Here is a 9679-nt window from a genome sequence, read left to right on the forward strand (position 1 = left end):
CATTTATTATTCTGAATAACAAACGAAAATCCAGGCAAGTCTAAAATGGGAATAGAAATAATATTCCTCATAATCTAGGGAACAAAATAACAATTATTTAAAACAATAGTCTTGCCCGTAGGCATATGTAAATGAAATGATCCTATAGCTTCAGCAGCAACTCTCGCTCCATTTCCCATCTGTAGAATCACCTCCTCTTCCTCAAGAGTCCTACTTCTTCTTAGTCCCTGCAATGAATTACAAATATGAGAACCACAGGCGGTATCTAATACCCAAATAGAAATTTGATTTAATGACATATTCACTTCAATCATGAACATACCTGAAGCAGAAGCGGTAGTCTCACTACCCTTCTTCTTCTTCAATTCTACAAGGTAAACCTTGCAGTTCCTCTTCTAGTGCCCCACCTTATTACAGTGGAAGCAAACAGCTTTGCTCTTGGGGTCTTCAGCTTTTGATGGAACCTGCTTTTTCTCACCTACTTTTTTCTTCTTAGCAGGGTTCTTCTTCCTTTTCTTAGGATTGGAACCTTTACCAATTAGAAGAACAGAGCTCTTATTAGGGGGGAAATTCGATTCCGCAGTCTTCAACATGTTGTGGAGTTCAGCCAGGCTGACATCCAGCTTATTCATGTGAAAGTTCATAACAAACTGCGAAAACGAACCCGGAAGTGATTGTAAGACCAAGTCTTAGCTCACCTCCCCATCCATGGCAAAACCAAGTTGTCCAAGACGTTCAATCAAATTGATCATCTTAAGTACATGGTCATTTATAGATGATCCCTCAGACATCCTACAACCGAACAGCTCCTTCGATATCTCATAACGAGCTGTCCTCCCTGCCACATCATACAACTCTTGTAGATGCATAAAGATAGTGTGAGCATCCATATGCTCATGCTGCTTCTGTAGCTCAATGTTCATGGAAGTTAGCATGATGCATTGAGCAACATTTGCATCATCTATCCACTTACGATACACAACATGTTCATCATTATGTGCATCGTTAGCTGGTTCAGTAGGTTTAGGTGAGCCAAGCACATATTCCAGCTTCTCAACCCTGAGAATAATTCTCAAGTTTCGAAGCCAGTCAGCAAAATTAGGACCAGTCAACTTGTGAGCATTTAGTATACTCTGGAGTGATAGTGCAGACGACATAACATATATAGTAAATCTGTAAATGATGAACACATAACAACACTTAGCAAATATTCAATTTCATTTCAAAACACTATATGAATCGGGTCTTTATTCATAAGTGGCTCCCACTATTTTATCTAATTTATACAACCCCCTTAAGTGAAAAATTAAGCATTCATAATGCTAGTGGGAATAGGGATCTTACATTCCATCACACAACCTCGGCTGTAGCACGAAACGTCATGTGATGTTCAATAGGTAGACAACTCTTGTCAATTACATCTTATGTTATTCCCTAATAAAACTTTAGCCTCTTGAATAATTGAGTCATGGCTGTAGCACGACAGACTCAATATTCTAAGTCAAGTCTAACCCAACATTTCGTACAATTGAATCAGTCTCCAACGACCCACGGCTGCAGCACGTAACGACCTTTAGATTCTAATTCAATGTACACATCTCTATGTAATAGACAAGTATTTCTTATTTCCAAATCAAAGCCCTTGGTTGTAGCATGAAACGACAATGATTTTAAAATAAAAACTACTTTCTACCATGTTGGAAGGCTTTGACCGACACAAGCTCGTTGTGTCATTGGCCAATTACTACTTGATATTATTTAATTTTAGAGGGATTATATTATGTTACAATCATAATCATATTATAAAGAGATTCCTCCTTTTAAATTAAATATTTCAAATTAATAATCGATAATCAGATGATTCCCAGATCGGGGGGGGCATTGTCAAGAGGCGTCACTTAATACCCCTTTCTTACAGATCGAAATCTGCTTTTGACATAATCATCCTTTCTCTCAAAATTGAAAATTCATATTTAATTACGTGTTTCATAAACACAAGAATCTCATGATTTTATTCATAATATTATTGTTAAGGCAAGAAATGATTCATATTCTAGATTTTCTAGAGCACGCCTTATATTGATTTAAGTTCACCTAAATCTATCATCGCATGGTAAACATAGGCATATATCTCATATATAAAAATAAATAAACAAGTAAGCATGCAAGTAATATCATGTCACACATTGATATAATGATGTATGGATTTATTGTAGCATTTAAAAGCAATTAAAACAATTAAAACATGCTTTAAAACACTTTAGGGAATATAAACAGTTCAAAACTTTTATATAAAAAATATTTGACCACTCCATTAGATCCATTTCGGAAAAACGAATCGAACAATATATTGCACGCCCAAAACGGAGTTACGAAACTCCCAAAAAATCAATTTTAATATAGACAAAGGGTTGTAACGCATTACAGGAATGCGTTACACGCCTGTAACGCATTCCGGTAATGCGTTACAACCCTGTTAAGCCATTAACAGGTGTAACGCATCCCGTGAATGTGCAACAGGGTGTAATGCATTTACGGAATGCGCGACACCCCTTCCCGCGCGTGCGCCTCACGCGCCCAGGCCAACCGACCGTTGCAGTTTTCAGTTTTTTTTTGTTTATTCCTGCCATGTATCTTGTTGTCAGCCATTACAAAACAAAAAAAAGTGAAACCCCTTTCCCTTTATTCCTTATTAATAACTCTTTATTAATTTATTATTTTAATTTTATTATTAATAAATTAATTAACATTTATTTTAATAAATTAATAAAAATCAAAATAATATGATTTCTTAAATTAGGAAGTAGCAGAAAATTATCAGATCAGCCATGGGTCCTCGTGCAAATTTTAATCATAATTATTCACATGCATAATTATTTCATGAATTTTTAATTAAAACAATTTTAAAAATTCATAAAAAATAATCTACACATCACAAAATTATGAAAAAAATACCTAGATGATCTACAACACTTGTAGAACCCAGATCAGTAGTCAAGATATTATGCAAAAATTATTTCGAATTAATTCATAATTAAATCTAAATAAACTTGCAAAAATCATAACAAATCCATACATGCATTAAAAAATCTGAAATTTTTTATATCAATCTCTATATGCAAAACCTAGCTTTGATGCCATTGAAGAAATTTACGGATGAGCGGAAGCGTGATATAACATTTATTTCGTAAAAACCATATACCACACATATAGAAAAATGTATAAAAAGAAAAACTGAGGAATCGTAACCATACCTTGTGATCGAAGCTTTATAAAAATGGAGTGCTAGCAGTTGCTCCTCAGCGTGTGAAGCACTCTACCGGTATCCACCTTGAATGATCCTCTTCGATGAACCTTTTTATAAAACCGAGCTTTTATAAAAATAGAGTTTTTGGGAGAGAGAGAGAGAGAGAGGAAGAATATGGAGGCTAGGGTTTTTACAAAACCAAAATTGTGTAAATAGAATGAGCCATCTCATTCTATTTATAGGGCTCTCCTAGGGTTATAAAATATATCTTTATATATATATATTAACCCCCACATTTTATCTTTATAAAATGCTTTAATAATAATTAAAACTATTTTAATCATTATTTCCTTTTCTAAACTATTTAGAAAATAATTTTCTCTCTCATTATTTCATCAAAGAAAATATTCTTTTATGGTGTGACCCTGTAGGTTCAATATTATTCTGGTAGTAGAAATAAATAATAATAAACTTTTATTAATTATTTATATGAATACTAAAATTCACTAAATATAATTAACTGATTAATTATATTTATTCTACATCGTGAGTGATGCTTCTCAACATATCGCGACTATCCGGATAATATGAATTCACTGCTTAGAATACCAAGAACATGTCAGTGACTAGTTACCGTATAATGAATTCCTTCTACCCTTATAATATCCGGATTAAATACAAGGCATGGATCTTGTGTCAGGCCTATCAAATTTAATCATAAGATTTCTTATTCATAATGCAAAGTTCATATTAATGCAAATTAGAAACTCCTTTCTAATTTCATACACTCTGGCCAGAGATTCCAGAACTCGTATACTAAGAATAACATAGGATATTCTCTTCCTATACTGGAAGGGGTAGATCCTCTATTAACGTTAACTATCTCTGTACACAAATCCCTATGCCCAGAATAGACCTAATGGATGTCCTTGAGACAAAGGACTAAACCAAAGCACAGTTCATTATATACAAGATAACTTTAACGATCTCAAGTCTAAGGACACTTGTACAACTATCACTCAGTGAACCACTATTGACACATGAGTAATCTCCATTAGTTGTTCAACTATCGAGTCATGTTCAGTGAACTTATTCCCTAATAAGCACCTACATACTAGCTATAATGTCACCACACAAATGCCTATGAGAACAGACATCCTCCTGAAAGGAGCAAGCATAGTATGTACTAATCTTTGCGGATCCACTAACATCCGATTAGTTATCCTATAATCAGGAACTGTTTAAGTCTAGAGTTATCATCTTCTAGATCTCACTATTATTATCTCATTATAATTCTACGAACCTTTACTCTAAACTAAGGAACATCTTATTTAATACACTTTAAATAGATAAAGCCCATAATAAAATCAAAACAAGTCTTTTATTAATTTCAATGAAATCAAATAGGAATACAAGAAAGTTCTTCCTAACTCATCATACATGATTGGAATTAGGACAAACACTTTCATTGACTATCGGGATTTGAATAAGCTCACTATCAAGAATAAGTATCCTATACCGAGAATCGACGATTTGTTCGATCAGCTAAAAGGAGCCGCATGGTTTTCGAAGATAGATTTGCGATCGGGCTATCATCAATTAAAGATTAAAGCTGAAGATATTTCCAAGACTGCATTCCGTACTAGATATGGACATTACGAGTTTCTTGTAATGGCATTCGGGTTGACCAACACGCCAGCATCATTCATGGATCTGATGAACAGGGTATTCAAGAAATACTTGGATAAATTCGTGATTGTATTTATCGATGACATCTTGATTTACTCAAAGACAGAAGAAGAACATGCTGAGCACTTGAGGATAGCTTTGGAAATTCTAAGGAAAGAGCAACTATATGCGAAATTCTCAAAATGTGAATTTTGGTTGAAGGAAGTACAATTTCTAGGGCACATCATCAGTAGAGAAGGCATTTAAGTCGATCCAGCGAAGATTGAAGCTGTGTTGAGTTGGGAAAGGCCAAAGACACCGACGGATGTTCGAAGTTTCTTGGGATTGGCAGGATATTATAAAAGATTTGTCAAAGATTTTGCGAAAATAGCAACGTCGTTGACCAAGTTAACTTAAAAAAGTGAAAAGTTCGTATGGGATGACAAGTGTGAAGAAAGTTTCCAAGAGCTGAAGAATCGATTAGTAACCACACCGGTCTCGTATTGCTAGATGAGTATGGAAATTTGGTCATTTACAGCGATGCTTCATACCGCGGATTAGGATGTGTACTGATGCAGCACGGTAATATCATTGCATATGCTTCGAGACAGCTAAAACCTCATGAACAAAAATATCCTACGCATGACCTGGAATTAGCAGCGATCGTATTTACGTTGAAACTTTGGAGACACTATCTCTAAGGTGAGAAATGGGAAATCTACACGGATCATAAAAGTCTGAAGTACATCTTTACGCATAAGGAACTGAACATGAGACAACGCCGATGGCTGGAATTGATTAAAGATTATGATGTTACAATCAGTTATCATCCAGGAAAAGCGAATGTTGTGGCGGATGCGCTGAGCCGGAAAGAGAGATTGAATCTGTTAACTTCATGTGAAGAATTACCCAAGGAATTTGACAAGTTGGAAATCGAGATTCGTGTTCCCAATGAATCTACTGAAGCTATTTACGCTATAACTTTTCAACTGGAATTACTAGAGAAGATTCGCCGCTATCAAGAAGAAGTGATGAGTCAAGATGACGACTTAACGGGAGAAGAAATTACAACTCTGAAGGATAACGAAGGAATTCTACGCTTTGCATCAAGAATCTGAATCCCTAACGTGGCAGAACTGAAAGAAGAAATATTGCGAGATGCGCACAGTTCGAAGTATTCCATTCATCCAGGAAGTACAAAAATGTACCGCGATCTGAAGGAAAACTTTTGGTGGCCGAATATGAAGAAGAAAATAGCAGAATGGATAAGTAAATGCTACACATGCCAGCAAGTTAAAGCGGAACATCAACATCCGAGTGGATTACTGCAACTATTAGATATTCCAGAATGGAAATGGGAACATCTAACGATGGATTTTGTGGTAGGACTTCCAAGGACTAAAGCAAATCATGATGCGATATGGGTAATCATTGACAGATTAACAAAGTCGGCATATTTTCTACCAATTAATGAAAGATTTTCTCTCGACAAGCTAGTGCACTTGTATCTCAAGGAAATTGTGATGCGACATGGAGTTCCAATATCTATTGTATCTGATCGAGACCCCGTTTCAATTCAAGATATTGGAAACAATTTCAAGAATGCCTTGGAAATAAATTAAACATGAGTATCGTTTATCATCCGCAAACCGATGGGAAAAGTGAAAGAAGTATCCAAATAATTAAAGACATGCTACAAGTTTGTGCGATTGACTTCGAAGGCAGTTGGGATGAGCATTTACCTTTGGTTGAATTTTCTTACAACAACAGCTATCACGCAAGCATTGGAATGCCACCGTACGAAGCGTTATATGGAAGAAAATGCAGATCACCAGTATATTGGGATGAAGATGGAGAATGCAAGGTTTTGGGTCCAGAATTAATCCAACAGACTAAAAAAAAGATAGAACTTATTCGAAAATGATTGGATGCAGCACAAAACAGGCAACGCAAATATGTAGATCAAGCAAGGAAGGATATGGTCTACCAGGAAGGAGAGCATGTGTTACTCAAAATATCGCCATGGAAAGGATTAACCAGATTTGGCAACAAGGGTAAATTGAAGCCATGATACGTCGGACCATTTGAAATTTTGAAGAAAGTGGGAAAAGTTACGTACGAATTAGCTTTACTGCCTCATATACAACATATTCACAATGTGTTTCACGTGTTGATGCTTAAGCGATATAATACTGATTCTAGGCATGTAATAGAGTATGAACCGGTAGTTATCCAACCTGATTTGTCTTCTGTAGAACAACCGATAAGAATTTTAGATCGGCAAGAGAAAGTGTTAAGAAATAAGTCTGTGTCTTTAGTGCGAGTATTGTGGAGAAACCCTACGCTTGAAAAATTAACCTGGGAACTTGAGAGTGAAATGTTAGAGAAATATCCTCATTTGTTTTCATAGTGAGATTCTGAGGACAGAATCCTATTAAGGGGGGAAGAATGTAACGTCTAGGAAATTTACATCTGTATTATATCATAATTATAATAAATTATGTGTGTTAATGTGTCATTTATGTGGAATTAACTGTCAAACCCTAATTGCTATGTGTTATGTGCATTCTGTGTCGTCCCGGTATTTTTAAGATATTTTTCAGATATTTTATTTTTAATTTATAGCTTGCATTTCAAAAGTTTTACAACCCGAATTATGATTTCAAACAGGTATTTCAAATAAAACAATGGGACTTATTTTTCATCAAATGGCTTTTACCATCGCATTATTCAGAACATCTAGGTATTTTATAAATTATCTTGTTTTGTGAAAAATGACTTTTCCGGGCCCTATTGGGTGTTAAAAACCCCACAAAAATCACATTTTTATTTTTATAAAATTATAGGACTTTTATTTATACCATTTCTTTGTATTTTTGCATTATTCACAATTTTTGGGGAATTTTGGCATATATATTGTATATATATAATATTTATAAATTAAATTTTAATACTCAAAAATTATAAAATTAGGGGCCTATTAATTGTAAAAAGTGTAGAATTAGGGACTTCATTTTAATTAGGAGTATTAATTTTACTACTATAAATAGCCTAATTTTTATTTAATTAATTATAATTAATCATTAAAAATTAAAAAAAATCACAAAATTCTCTTAAATTGGGTCGGGAAGAACAGGGTCGGGTCAGGAATTCAAGCTGTGATTTCTCAATGATTACAGCATCAAATCGTGCGATTCAAGTACCCAAATTGAAGGTTTTGATCTGTTCTTTCTGTTCTAGCATCAATTTCATGTTTTAATCCGTAGTTTTTGATTTTTGATTTCTAGGGTTTATGTTCGAATTAGGGCTTTTTGATTCTAGGGTTATCATGATGTTTTGATGATTGATATAGCTTTGTTAGATGATTTACAGTCGATTCGTGGTGTTTAATTGCATAAACGATTACTGGATAGTGAATCACGATTACTAGGGTTTATGACTAATTTTCAAATTATAACTCCATAATTTCTATGAATATTTGGTTCCTGATATGTTAGGGGTTAGATTGTACTGTTATTTAGCTTTGATTTGCACTATAGAACATTAAGTTTCATGTACATAATCAAAAGTTGGTATTTTGACCCAGTTGTAAGTCGGGTTGAATGATTTTGTGAACTATATGATGATTTTTGGTTCTGTTTGATGTTGTGAATATATTCTTCATGTTCTAAGCTTTATTTTGATGTATAGAACATAGGGTTTTAAGTTCAGATTAGTTAAAATATACTTTGGCCGGAGTTGTGGGTTGCAGATCACCAGAGATGAAGTTTTGGTGATGATATGGTCATGTTTTGATCATAATCGAACTTAGAAGGATACAGGGAAATATTTGGGAACAAAAATGAAATGGAATGATGTATTTTTGGCCATGAACGGACGTTGCCGGAGTCCGGCCAAATGCTGCCAGAAACTGGAAAATTTCCAGAAATCGTTGGACCTTCAAGGTCGACCCGGTTGTGTTCTTCATGACCCGTTTGACCCGATTGGATTACCCGGTTTTGATCCAATTTTGTCAGAGTTTGATTTCTGACAAATGTTTCTGGAATTTAATTTTTATTTTTATTTTATTAATTATAAAAAAATCAGTTTTATTTATTTTATAAATTGATTAATTAATTATTTATTTAATTGATTTATATTATAAATAATTCTGAAATATTTTCTAAACATCAGATTTAATTATTTTCTTAATTATTTATTATTTATTTATTATTTATTAATTATTTAAAAATGATTAATTATTTTGATAATTAATCAAATAATTTTCAATAAATCATAATAAATTCATTTTAATTCCAAAAATTATAGAAAAATCATTTTTAGTTCTGATTTTTCTTAAATAATTATTTATATTTTAGGATTTAAAAATTAGTAATAATTACTTATATTGAATATTAAGTTGAATTATCCGTGTTTAATTGATATTAATAAGACCGTTAGTCCGATTCGAGCAAAACGAAAGCCCTTTTGACTCAGAAAAATAAATTCTTTTCATTAAAAATAATATTAAAACCTAATTTTTTCTAGAAATTAGTTGAATTTGTTATTTTTTTGATTATAAGCCGAATCGCGTGCCGAGACGAGTGCAAAAAAAATTCCGAAAAATAGGGAACGAGTCAGATAATTATCAGTTGAGCGATCAGCGAGTCGATTTTGATTCTAAAAATTATTTTAACTATAAAAATGATTATGTGCTTATGTGCTTATGTGTATGTGGTTAATCGAGTCTTACTTTCTAATATATAATATACGAGTCAGTCATAA

The sequence above is a fragment of the Apium graveolens genome, chromosome 9 (assembly GCF_009905375.1).
Source record: "Apium graveolens cultivar Ventura chromosome 9, ASM990537v1, whole genome shotgun sequence".
Classification (NCBI taxonomy): Eukaryota; Viridiplantae; Streptophyta; class Magnoliopsida; order Apiales; family Apiaceae; genus Apium; species Apium graveolens.